Source organism: Anoplolepis gracilipes, chromosome 1 (assembly GCF_047496725.1).
Source record: "Anoplolepis gracilipes chromosome 1, ASM4749672v1, whole genome shotgun sequence".
Classification (NCBI taxonomy): domain Eukaryota; kingdom Metazoa; phylum Arthropoda; class Insecta; order Hymenoptera; family Formicidae; genus Anoplolepis; species Anoplolepis gracilipes.
In genome coordinates, this window is record NC_132970.1 from 15,675,543 (window position 1) to 15,690,529 (window position 14,987).

Genomic DNA, 14,987 nt, shown 5'->3' on the forward strand with positions numbered 1-14,987 from the left:
CACGATGTGCATTGAAATACAAAGATACGATATATTGTTAAAAAAATAGATGTTAATTTAATTGTAACATATTTGAGCCGCATTTTTATATCGAAAAGGGATTTAGCTATTTATTGCGTTGCGAGTATTTTAGAAATAATCAGACAGTATAAATTGTTGCGCGAACATTATCGCTCCAATTTTGGCAGCTGCATTATTAACACCGCTTTTTCCAAGCCACGGCGCCAATCTGCCCTAGAGCATAACACGAAAATCTAATAGACGCGTCCACGCCCAAAAAATTAGCCCAAATGAATAAATACGAACGCGCTCCATGTGAAAAGAATTGACCCTGGTGACCACGTGCGACCTACTCTAATTATATAAACAGTATTTCATCAATTTCGTTAAAATTCAGATTGTGTTCCCATCAAAATCGTGACATTAGTACGATAAAGTACGAACCAAACTATCAAACTCCAATGAGATGGATTTTTGACGAACGATAATGTAAAGATACGGCGATACTCTTTTGTGACAATACTTTTTCCAATACCACGAGATGTTTTGGCACCCCCCAACGCGCAGAAATGGTTCGGCCCTCTTGTAATACGCACGTCACCCCATCTATCGAATTATTTTGATTCTGCGATAATTCACCCTTAATACGCCGTTCCCTCGTTGTGTAAAGCGAGAGGAAGAGAAAAATGGTGATTTGATCTTTTTGATGGAAATTTCGAAAATATCACGCGGTAGCGCGCGAAAGCGCTCTGAAAAAAATTCGATACGAGAGAAAGATTATTGGTATTTATCGGAAATGGATGATGATATACGAGTGCCATTAAAATTCTAGGATATGTTTTAGAAAAGATGTATTTGTATTATTTATTATAAGCTGACAGATACACTGATTGACAAGATTACATCCCAAATAGAGAAACGGCGTATACGCAATCTATATATAATAGAATGTATATATAATATATATATAATATATTATTAGAATGTATATACTATATATCTTATGAGTTTATATTAAATATAAACTCATAAGAACAATAAATTACTTTAATAGTTTTATAAAATTGTACAAACTGGCACATGTTAATAAAGCTGTCTAATGTGACAGTAAAAAAAAGATATTCCGCTACAAACTCCAACAATTCAATAACGCGTTTGAATAACAGCTGAATTGGTATGTCTTTTATTATGGTTTTCAAGTAAAAATCATCTTTTATACAATATCATATTTGTTCTACACGATTATCACGGAAAAGGGAGAAGCTTTGTAAAGTTTGTCGAACAGCTTAATACGTCGCCACGTGTAGCCTCTCTGATGAAAGAATAATCATTAGCACGATTCGTCGAATCCTTTGGCCGTGCCGAATTGCGTCTTCAGGAGAGAGAGAGAGAGAGAGATATTTCATCGAAGCCGATTTCGGCTTCGTAATTTTTGGAAAAGTATAGACAGGCGGCGCGCGAGCGATAATCCGTCGCGGCGACCATTGTCGACGTGAAATTGAATTTCGTCAATTAGATTTTCGGCATTTACGGTTGGTTAATCCGAACGCACCGGGTCGACAATGGACACAGCTGTACATATACGTGTCGCGATACATACTCGCGCTCGTGCCGGATCACCACCCTCAGGAGGGGGGCTTCATCCTCGTTTCCTCGCATTATTATAATGTGGCCTCGGGCCACGAGTTTTACCAGATCACGAACCCGTGCCTAATTCATTGTTCGTATTCAGGGTCGCGACGAGTGCGAGATCTGGCCAATTGGATCTGGATAATTGGCAGAGATTCCACTTGGGCTCGAATTCGCGACGCTCGAAGCGTAGAATTGTTTAAATACTTGTCAAATACTGTTAGAAATTAAACGAGAATTTTAGCGTAATCTTTTTATTTTTTAATGATAAGAGCGTGATCTATTTGTGGCATTAAAGCGCTGTTAGATATATTTCTTCGCGAGCAATATCGTGACACTTTTATCGAATACAGAAGAAAAATAACACATTTTCTTATTTTTGCAGTCATGTCAAATGTCAAACTTTGCATCGATTTTTTATGTCAAATTTTTTAACACAAATACAGAAAGTAAACATAATCCTATGGATAAGAACTTTAATTTTTTTAAATCCACAGGCGGATAAGAGCTTTAATTTCTTGCTCTTCCCAAATATCTACATATAATTATCTTAATTAACTTCTTAATTTAATATATAACTTTTACTTAATTTCGGAAATGACATGACCATATTATTACTCGTTAAGGACTGAAATTTACGACTATTATAAAAAGCGAAATAAAATAAATTATATATGCATGTGTATGTATGTTTTATATAATATATATAATATTACCTATAATAAATATACAATATAATTATAATAATATTAATATTATTATTAATATTATATTATTACTACTATTGTTATACTATTACTATTATTATATTAAAAATCTAATTAAAAAATAATCTGTGTATTACGAGATAAAAAGATGTACAATTTTATTATTTACTCATCCGTTTTATTCGCAATTCGCTGTAAAAGTATTTAACGCATGGAGATATTAAATATCCGAGAGAGATCGGATAAATTTTCTTCGAGAGAGAATTCCTTCCTCTCATAGAAGTGCATCCGAACGATAAAAGAAAAGGGAGCGAGTCTTCGTTTCTCGCGATATTTCGTACTTAATTGAGATGCTTCGAAGATCGTCGCTCGAACGGACGTCGGATTTGAATATTCCCTTCAGCTAATTCCCGTCCGACAAAAGATGTTATTTTCTCTCTCTCTCTCTCTCTCTCTCTTTATCTCTCTATCTATCTCTTCTCTTCTCCCCTTCCTTCTGTTACCCTCATCTTAAACTCGCGAACCTCTTCCTCGCTCTTTCGTCCCGCCTCTCGCGTTTCCCCAAGAGAGTCCAAGTTTGCGTCGAGCGTCTTGGTTAATCACTATAATTGATATTCCGCTGATATCACCGCGTGGCGAGTAACGGAGTAACACGGTAACGAAGTAACCCGATTAAAGGGGGCCTCTTATTGGCTCGCTCGCTCATTCTCCCGGATTGAATTATATTATTACCGCCGGTGGTGGAAAGGAGCGGAAAGGAGAGGTGAGGACAGTTCCCTCTCGCAAACTAGACAACGATCTTCGAATCGAGGAACGCGACGAGCAAACACCGTCGGGGTCAATCTCGAATTTTCTTATCAATGCCTTCGTTGTCAATTAATGTGAGAAAAGTCGACTCGAAATTTTAATTAAATTTTAAAAAATATATCGCACATCTCTTTTTTACAAATAACATAATTATGTAGGAAATAATTTTACATGTGAGACAGAATAATATATATTTTTTTTTCTTTTTTCAACAAGATATATAAAATAATAGTAATAAATCGTATTATATACGTATTTGCGTTGTGTGTATTTGCAACGTTCAATTAACTGACGTCATGGTACGATAACTTGACCCGCTAATGCTAAACGATCGATAACATCGCGACACAATTTGTCGTAACGACGGTATCCTTGAAACGCGGACAATGCTATTATCCTCGAAGAAATATAGACCGATCGCATTTTATAAACCATGAAGATGATTATTATACAAGAGCCGTGACACCCCCTCGCTCTTCTCCCTCTGCCCCCGTTCCTTTCCGGCAGCAGCGATTCGTTTAGCGGAGGAACAATGACGTATCGGCGACTTCCGGCACGCGGGGCCGGGAATCCTCCGCGCGCGGGACTCAATCGCGGCGCGGATCCTGTAGAGAACCGCATCACGCAAGGGCGGTTACGGAGTACGGGCCGCTGATTTCCGACGTTAATGACATATTTGCGACAATAATGTTCTGTGTAAACGAGCATATTATATAATGGCGAAATGTGTGCGCCATCGCGGGAAACCGACAGATGTACTCAGGCTCGGGCATAGAAACGAAAAAAAAGAAGACAAGATTTTTTTTAAGATATAAAATTATATATATATATATATATATATATATATATAATTTTTATACATAATTTTTATATATAATTTTTTCCTCAATATTTTATCTTTATAAATATCAAAATATAGCAAAAGTTACAAAATCTATTATAATAACGCGTTTTCTTATTATTGGAATATCAAATCAAATGTTGAACTTTATTATATTAATTTCTGATGTCGAATTCTTTAATACTTTCTATATACAAGTACCAAAAACATCTAGCGGATAAGAATTATAATTCTCTCAAATCTACGTTTAGTTTTTAATTCTCAATTTTCCGAAATATATATCATTATCTTAATTCGATATTTTTTATTTAATTTCTGGAATTACATAACTAGCAAACATATTATGATTTGTGAAGAAATTATATGAAATCTGCGACTATTATAAAATATATAATAAAATTTAAAAATTCAAAACAAAATAAATAATATTATCTAATAAATATAATTCTAATAATATTAATATTATTATTAATTTACTATTATTATTATCACTCTATCTAATTAAAATTTAATTTATGTAATACGAAATGAAAGAAGTATACAAACGCGTATATAATATCGCGTTTTTTTCTGAGAAATCCATAGTCACTTAGTCCGTCCAGTCCGACCCTGAATGCGTTTATGAAATGTACGCGTGTGCAGGTCGTTACGTACCGGTCTCATATATACCGCGCGCACGATGTACGTACCACTCGTGCGTGTACCGCGTGTACACGCACGGGCCGGCGACACGCGTGCGTTTTCCTTGCCGCGCCGCAGTGTGGGTGGAAGGTACTCACGGCCGCAGGAAACAGCGCATCATGGTAATAACCGTCATCAAACGACAACCACTTAGAACCAGGCCGGGTTCCACGTGGAAAATTCGTTGTTTTACGTCGGATTTTGCGGAGACACGACATACCGCGAATCGCTGGTAACGACGACGAGCAACACGGGAAAGTATTCAGGTTTCTTATAAACCAGCATTTTAATCAAAAGACAAGAATCGATTTGTGATATATATATCTATGTATATAATATTAAAATGACCTTTATAGCAATTAAAATCTGAACCAACAGAAAATCTAAATGTCGTTGTTTTAAATAGATTTAAAATGTAGTTAAAATGCAATAGAGTTTGTTATATCACAATTAAAGTCAAATGTCAATTGCAATTTATTGCATCTATTTGTCTAAAAAAATTTTGCAGTTATCTTTTATTTAATAACTCATTTAGATAATCGAATTTGAAAATTGTTAGATCTACATTCTCACTATTTCTAAACTTTTTGGATGATTTAGAAAAAAAACTCGATAATCGCTGGATGTGATTAAAGGACATTTTTCTTTCAAGGATAAATGAGTAGACGGTAATAAGTTTCCAGTTACATGTTGGTTCGAGTATCAAAAATATTGAGGAAAAAGGTGGTAATTTAATGACACATTTTGATTTGACGTTTATTGCCTTTTTGCGAGAATATCTGTAATTCGAGGCACGGAATGCCGTGTTGATTTTGTGCCAGACATGCTTGTTCACGGACGCAGGAAACGGCGCATCATGGTAATAACCGTCATCACACGGCGACCAGTTAGAGCCGGGATGGAAGATTCGCGGAAAATTTACCACAGCTACGGTAAAATAATATTTCAGAATAAAAAATCCAATAGAGATATCTCTCTGATTGAAATAAGGCGGTTTAAAGCAGAAGTCAATAACTAACGGTTCTTACATAATTTTTTCTTTACTAGAAACATACTCTAATTGTATGCATGTCTCACAGTACACGTTAGCAATTTTATTGTTTTTTAATGCAGCGTTAAAAAAATTTTATTTTTTTAAATGAAGCATTTTTATTCTTTTTAATATAGTCTGGAAAAACCGTGCATATTAGGTACAAATGCATTTTATATACTTTATATAATTTTGTATAAAAATTGCAACTTTTTTGTGTCTGTCACAAAGTTTATAATAATTAATTAGATTTAATTTGTCTTGCATCCTGCAACAATTATGATTTAAACATATAATCAAAATGTGCAAAAATAATAAATTAGTAGTAGCAACTGAAGATAAAAATCTTCGAGGATAGTCGGAAAACTGATGTATCCTTCGCTGTTTAATGTCTCTAGCTGATTACATGAAATTCACGAACTGAAGCATCGCTCGCTAACGAGCGTCCATGATGCTGGCGCGGCATTAAACTGTCCGCGATATCCGCCATTTCAGCGAAATAGGGAAACGGGGGGAAAAAATGAGAGCTCGATAGAAACCCGAGGTGGAGAGAAAGAGAGAACCGGAGCCGCGGGACGGACAGACAGAGAAATTACAGCCGCATGCTGCATTCAGGAAACGGCGCATTCTATTGTGCTTTATTGTCATAGTTAAACTGTCAGGCCGATTCTGCGTCAAGCCAATTTATGCTCACGTGTCCCGATTCACCCGCGATCCCGCGAGTCCGTACTATACGTCTGTACCGACGTACGTTATGCTGCTCTGCATAATTCCACGGAATTTTCTCTGCGGTTGCATACGAGACGTAACGCGAAAAAAGGAATGACGAACAACGGTGCTTGACAATTTGCGCGGGTGCCAAATGCTCGTTCGCACCGATATTTTTACGGGATTGCATATACTCGCGTTTATTAATTCATTAAGTCTTATCAACTGAAATCAACAAAATATTATTTCCACCGATAAAAAATAATTATTTTAATTTTTATATGCAGATATATTTAAATCTAGGGTTCTTTCTAATAATTATTTACTATCTATATAATTATAAGAAGGTGCATTTATAGCTCTTCAATTATATACGTTCGATACATATATAAAAATGTAAAAAATATCCAACAAATCGTCCAAAATTTAGAAATCTCTTAAATAATTTTCATGAATCTATAAATCTGATGAAATCTCTTAAATGTTTCTGAATTTTATATAATAAAAAAGTCGTTTTAAAAATGTTGAGAAAAAAATGTCTAAATAACATTTTAAAAACAAACAGAAAGTACTGTATAATAAACAATGATATAAAAAATTGCGATTTGCATAATGGATAAATTAATTATGCGCATCGCTACCTATCTCCGGCGACGGTGATCACAATCTGAGCGAGAGAGGTCGGATTCGTTTGGATTCCGCAAAGTTTATTCCAGCTTAACGATCGCGCCGTTCCACGGACGGCTCGTAAATCGCAAGAGGCCGGGACTCGGCGGCGGGCAATTAGCGTAATTAAATAATAATTGAAAGGAGAGAACGGTTGGTCGAGAGCTAGTAATCGAGCCACGCCCCGAGCGTTCGTGATATGCCGACCAATCGGGCAGGACGACGATTTCCTCCCGACTTGTCTTGATCGAAACTTCATAAAGAGCCCCTGCACTTCCAACGAACGTTCCTCTGAATCCAATAAGCTTCATTCTCACAAGGTTGCTAACAAGTTGAACTCACCGAACTTTTTCAATTACGCATCTCGTAATGACGATCATAATTACGTTATCGTATCTATGAGTATGAAAATTTAACTATTATATTTGGAAATAATAATTATATACTGTTGATTACTGATTAACGAATTAACGAGTTGATTGAAATGTCTTAACTTTTGCGAATTGATATAACTCAGTTTTATTCGTTAGTTGATTATATTGTATAATTAAAATTAAGTTATGTAAAATAAAATTCAGTTATATATCAATATAATCATGTATTTAACGTCATAAACAAAATCGTGTGATTTTTAAAGATAAACATTTTTCTAAGCAAATTTTCTTTGTAAGAAAAATGTTTGCAAAAAGTAATTTGTAAATATTTGTACGGTTAAAGTTTTTTGTGGTTATTGAAATGCACTTTGTGCAATTCATTTTTGACTCACCGTTTTCATTATGAATTTCATATTACGCTCAAAAATAAGTTACAGTACCGAGAATCTTATGTGATATAATCGGAAATGCGAAGTAATCAGCAGCCATGGAGGCTTTTATTCGCAGCACGTAACCAGGCAATTAGTCGAGGTGATAAAATATTCTATGGTTTCAAGGAAAAGTGGTTTATGCACTTAAACACAGACGATTCTGCTCAACCGACACTTTCAATGAACGGTATGCATGAATAAAACATCATCTTAAAATTTCAAGAAACAATCACACATTAAAAAGCGTTGTGCTTAAAAAAAATAATCCGTATGCGTTCACAATAATTGATTAAAATCTTAAAATATACATTTTATAGAAAAATGTTTCGAATAAAATTAAATTTTTAATTTTAATTTTTTTTTGTATTAGAAAATATTATATAATATTGGCACAATTCTGTTCTAACTGAAGACGCTTTCAAAATTTCAAAGTAATTTTTTTTATAAATTAAAATCATGTATTTACACAAGTTGATTTGCCTACTCATTCTATATATGTGTAAGTATTAAAATATAATAAAAAATAATAATTTATAAAAGATTGTTCATAATTTAATTTGACGTATTGCAATATAAAATTTGTAATATTTTGTAAAGTATTATCTTTTGATAATTTTATTTTAATATTTTTATACGTCAAACACTAAAATAAAAATTAATTGATATAAAAATGTGTAATTATATTTAAGAAAAAATATATAATTTTATTTTATAGATGCACCCAATGTACAAAAATAAGTATGTGAATTGATTCTATTCAATAGTCTAAAAATACTTTAAGCAAATTTTTTAGTGAAAGAGTAAATATTTTACAAAATATTACATTTATATCAAAATAAAATATCTCGTAACTTATTAATCTTTTCATGATTTTATCCAAATATTTTTGTACGTAAAACAAAGAATTGACATATGTAGGAAAAAATATGCTTTTATTTAAGACATCTTAAACAAAATCGTGTTATTATATAATATCCTCTTCAAAAAGTAATCTTTATTTGAAATATTTCCAACAAAACCTTATCCTCTTAACTTTTAAAATCTTAACTCTATTTACAAATTTATTAAGACTGCTAAGATCTCTGATAATTAGTTCTGTAAAAATGTATATAAAAATATATAAAAGACTTAGGTACAGTTTGTGTAAAATTTATTTTTCTTTAAAATTTGATGTAAGAGCATTATTTAAGCTTTATACTAAATTTCTTAAATTCTAACATCTGTTTTTATTTATTTAAATTATGTAAACTTATTTGATATAAAAATCTTCGATTTTTAACGTCATATATAATTGATATTAAGATTAAATTATATGTAGATAATTGATCTCAAACTGTCATATGTTTGATTTTGCGCTTAATATAATATTTCTGTGAGTAAAATATCTTGTGCATCATACATCATATTGATAAATGAGTGATATTACTTAAAGTAGAGTAATTAAAATTTGAGTAGCTTTCAATAGCCGGTAAATGCGTAACAAAATAAATGTGACCCACCTGCGTCGTGAAGGGTGGGCTTCGACACCTAGATACCCGCTTCAGGAAATTACGTATGCCAGCGGGATACCTGTGATTGTAGTCGATGACGTCAGCAGCATCGGTCGTATAATGGAATATTCCAGTATAATGGCGTATGTATACATACATCAACGATTTCGTGAAAGAGTTCGTCAAGAAGTTTACCTTTCGTATAAAGCAAACGTAACGGTTTCTCGAAAATTTTCTACTCGTTACTTTCATCCTTGCGCGATAACCTTTTAGATTAAAATAATTATTGTTAGAACCATATTTAGGAAAGTAAACAATAAGAAAGTTTTTTTCGAAAAGATATTAAAATTGAAAGTTATAACTTATTTTTCCTCAAGTGTATTTTCAAAGAGCAGTTTTTTTTTATTAAAATTCGAAGTTGTTTCTGCTAGAACAGACATAATTAGCTTAAAAATAATTTAATTATCGCGTATATTTTAATCGAAATAATAATTTTTGTCGGCGTCGTTTGAATATACAAAAGTGCGATCACACTTATATATTCCCGTCATAGGATTCGGGCTCGTTTCTCGAGAGAAAAACGGAACGATAAAGTGTCTTCACGACCATTTTGGTGGCACGGATGGCCTCGTTGCATGAGCATGCATAAAGTATACGCTCTCTCTCTTTCTCTCTCTCTCTCTCTCTCTCTCTCTGTTTTTCAGGGGTGACTATCAGGGATGCCAAAGCATCCCAGGCGACGATGACGAAGGCGACGAGTCGAGCGGTGTGTGGGTGGGTGGCTTCGTGTGGCTCTTCGAGCACAGGGACCAGGGATCTTCCAATGAAATCGCGACGCATATATATATACATATATATACCGGGTGGTACGACCCGGCGCAGACGCGTTAGAAGGGTGCGCACTTCCACCCTCTCGACTTAGTGTGGCGGTGCCGTCGTCGCCGCCGCCGCCGCCGCCGCTGCCGCGGCCCGGGGTGTGAAAATCAGGAGCGCGAGCTGGAGGAAAGCGAGGGATGAGGGAGCGAGGAGCTGAAACACCCTCGCAGGAAGGGGGGGTCCAGTGGACTGTGGGAGAACGGGAAGAGGGGGAGGGTGGTGATGAGAGGAGCCGAGGGGACGAGTTTGGCGGCCGCTCACGAGTGAGAGGGAGAGATTGCCGCCATTTTACAGTGGCGCGGATCTGCATAACGATCAGAGACTGTCGTGTTTATCAAAGCTTTTCTCCGCCATCTGCATAATTTTCTGCCGCGCCGAGAGAGCGGCGCGAGGGGGCGACGAGGGGCAGGGGGATGGGGGGGAGGGCGAGGGTGAGGCGGCAACGAGAACGGCGCGACGGGATGTGCAGAGAGCGGCGGAACGATGAAAGGGGCGAGGAGGAGGGAGGGGTGGACACACTCTTACTCTCCATTCTCGGGTGCATTTTATGTGCACGACTTATGAAACTTTAACGCGCCCTTGCGAATAAATTACGCGGGTAAGCTGCAGCCTCCCGAACGCGTGATCGAGCCATTTGCATTTGGACCGAAAAGGCGGAGTTGATAAAAAAAAAAAAAAAAAAAAAAAAAAGAAGAAATAAAAAAGAATATATTCTTCGTCGATCATAAATAGACAAACAATCTTTACGTTGAATTTTGGGGACTTGCTCTTTGCATTTAATGAGAATATTGATACAGAGATATTCTTTATAATTGGTTACGTGTTGCTTGAAACAAAGTATAGATAAATTTTTCTTATATTCCTAAAAAATGAAGTAAATAATAAATATAGTAAATAATTATATATTTTTTATAACACATCGAATATTGGGAATAGAAAAATCGATCTTTGTCGAAATTAAGCCGCCGATATAGAACATATGCGTCATACAGCATCACGGACAAACTCCCAGAGCAACCGTTGAGGAAGAAAAATATTTAGTGACAGTCCCCACATACCGAAGGGGTGGGGTACATCCCGTTTATTAGGGCTCTTATTAGCCCAGCATATGGACCAGAAGGGCAACTTCAGATAGCGATCGGCGCCAGTTTGGCCCTCCAAACGAGATCGCAGATACACACACGGCAGTTTACAGTAACAGGTCCTATTTCAAGGGATTACAGATAGAGTCGTAATCTACATCGACCATCTTTCGCTTTTCGATCCGTCGACAGAGATGCAAATTGCGCGCTCCTTTCCGACCGCAAGGGATGAAGAAGAAAAAAAAAATAGAATAAAGAGTAAGCCGCGACGAGCGTAATATTACACTTCATCCCCTGCTGGTGTATCGTTTCGTACATTTCGAGATCCGTCGAGATCGCGATGATAAAACATACTTGATATTTCATAACGTCGTCGAAGGAATACGAAGCGTGTTCGCTTGCGGAAACGTTCGTTCGGTGTGTCACATTCGAGATGAATCATCTAACTGTGTGACCTATAATAGCTTTCATCGTTTTTATTATAAAAGTCAAGAGCGAGAGAATCTATAAAAAAAAAGTCTCTTTTTCGTTCAATGATAATACGATTATATCTTAAATAAAAAGTTTTAATTGATATCGTGCTTTGTAACGACAGGGAATTAAAAGTAAACGTATATTATTTTTACCTAAAATTTTTGATTGATATAAAATTATAAATAGTGTAAAATATAACATAATATTAAATTATAAATTACTTCAAGTTGTCTAAAATTTGATCCTCCATCTTCTTTCTCTCTCTCTCTTCTTCCTCTGCTCCTCTATATTTATACATATATACATGTATAATGTGTTTAGTTAAATACATACACTCATTGTCAATAATTTTTTTTCAAATAATATAATTTTAAATAATAAGAATAAAATTTGTATTTTTTAAAAATAATAGCTATTTTGTTTTCCCATTCATATTAAAAAGCAATACAAGTGATAATATGTTATAAATGATTATTAAAAAATTCACTTTATTTTACATTATCGAATTTGTCATAAAATACCTTACAAAACTGTAAGTAAAATAGATATATTTAAAAAATAAAACTATTATAGACAATACTTAAACAAAAAATTTTTAAGTCTTTACAAAGTCATATAGAGAGATCTTCTTATATATATATATAAATAAACTAACTTATATTCTAATTTTTTTATAATTCTATTATTTAAAAAATAACTCAGTGTGTATGCACTTAAATCATAAATATACTGCATAGTTTTATGATTTCGTTAATCGGTAGATGAAAAATAGATGAAAAATCGAAGCTTGACGACAACTAGTCACGGAATGTAAGGGTGTCGAAAATGTCCAATATGCGCGCACAATGGCGTCAACTAATTCAAATTAAAGCACTATTCGGGGCGTTTGTCGGCGAACGAACGGAACGGTCGAACGGTTACCGCGTTAGTTCACCTGATTTGGAGGCTTAATGAGCCCGTTGACACTTTGATGCAAGGGCGTAGGTACCGCGCGCGTGTCGCCAGGGAATTGCCAGCTCAATAATTCAGAGCCCGACCGTAATGGAACTTGTCCGCGGGACTCGATCTATCATAGGAAATTGCACGGAGAGCCCTTTTACCAACGCTCATAAGAAACATACATATTAGAGGAATAACGGCCCGGCTCGCTCGCCTCGTAACCCGCTCTGTCGTTTCGCCTTCCGAGAATTGATTAGATCCCGGAAATCAAACGGACAAGCGTGTGTGGGTGGGTGTGTGTGCTCTGTGGAAAAACGTAATATCCGCAAAAAGTATCCGCAACGATACTTCGTTGGCGCACGCGCTACAGTACGATGCGGGATATCTAGGAAAAAAAGAAAATGGTCAGCTTTGCCGACGTGAAATCTACCCGAGAAATTAAATAAATATAAGAAACTTATATATTATATATACATATATATATATATATATATATATATTTTTTTTTTTTTTTCATTTTTCTCGGAAGAATTTATTATTATTATTTCTTCTCTTCAGTAAAAAGATTCTTAGACGAGCGAAAACACAGTAGTATGTGTCTCGAGGAAAAATCAAATCGGAATTGGTTAAAGCGTCCGTATGTGAAAAGGAAGCGAAGTGTGTGTTCCTGCAGAAAGAAAGGGCACGCGCGATTCCATATTTCCGACCTTCCGAAGAGAGAGAGAGAGCGCTCGCTCTCTTTCTCTCTCTCGACCAAGAGACTTTAGCGACGCCCCGTCGACGGGCGCGAAATGCCTCGGCGTCAAAAGCAAAGCTCAGAGGCAATCATGAGCTTTCGAATGCAAAACAGCAGCTTTCGCCTAGCGGCACTCGGCACTTTTACATTTAAATGTAAACTTGCTGAGTGCGCGCCGCAGAGCCGCCTCGCCGTATCCTCCCCCTTCCCATCATCTGGGGGGGTAGCTTCCAACCCCTTTCCGCTCTCGCTCTCTCTTTCTCTCTCTCACTCTCGCTCTCTTCACTCTTCCTCCCTCTCGGAGGACGTAGGCGATATGGCGGAGGCGCCTGGATTTAATATTTTACACCTCAAATGTTCGGCGCGCGCGCGAGAAATGCAAAACAGCTCGACAACCACCCTTCCATGCCCTTTCCGCTCATCCTCCCTCTCTGTCCCCTCTCCCCATTTCCTCCCCGGCCGTCCACAACGACTCGCTCTTTCAGCACGGATTGGATTTAAAACGCGCTAATTTGTCGAGCACGACACGACCCACGCTTACAGGCTCTTACGTGTGGTCTGTATGAGTAACGCAGTTCGTACGCGCGCATTCGCGTGTCGTGTGCGTGCGTGCGTGCGTGCGTGCATGCGTATGTGTATGTGTATATGTATGTGTGTGTGTGTATATGGGCCACAGTGGGCCGCATCTAAATTTAAAATCTGCTTTGCATAATGCCCGACCCCGTCGCTCTGCGCTCTCGTCGTCGTTGTCGTCGTCGTCGTCGACCCGGCCCGGGGCCGCCTAATTGCGGGCTCGTTTCGGAGCTTCGTGTCCCTTCGACACCTACGGCGGCAACAGCCGTTCCCGAAAAACCGGCTCCTTCCGGGCCGCCGAGCCCCCTGGGCTCGCTTCCGTCACTTTGAATCGCCGGGCGAGATAACGCGCGACGTGCGCGAGTTGTCTCTCTCTTTCGTCAGCATGATCGATACGCGCCGTTTCGGGTGAGATGATTGCCCATCGCGTGAAGCTCGAACGTCAAATGATCGATGGTCGCGCTCATTTAAGGGCCCAGTTTACTCTAGCAAAATAAGAAATTGATGATGGCTATTAGGAATTTTTTAAAAGAATATTAGGAATTGATTCTTTTGACATTTTACATGTGCTTTTCTTGACGTTTAAACAGTACGTCAATATTTTTACAGCTTGAATAATTAGTTATAATTAAAATTATATATTTTAATTTTATTGATATTTTTTCAAAAAAATATTAAATATTAATTTTTTAAACTCTATACTCTTAAGTTTAATATCTTCAAAAAAATGTGTTCTCTTTTATTTAAAAAACAATTGAAGATATTCGATCTATTATTTTCACGATATTCATTATATCAACTTTGAAAATAATGTTTTAAGAAAAATGTTTGTTTTACAAATTAAATTGAAAATATACGCGCTATCTGTTCAAAGTCTGTCAGTTTGGCGAATTTTTCAATAAAATTTGAAAGACATATTTTTCAAGGACTATAGTTTCAGAAA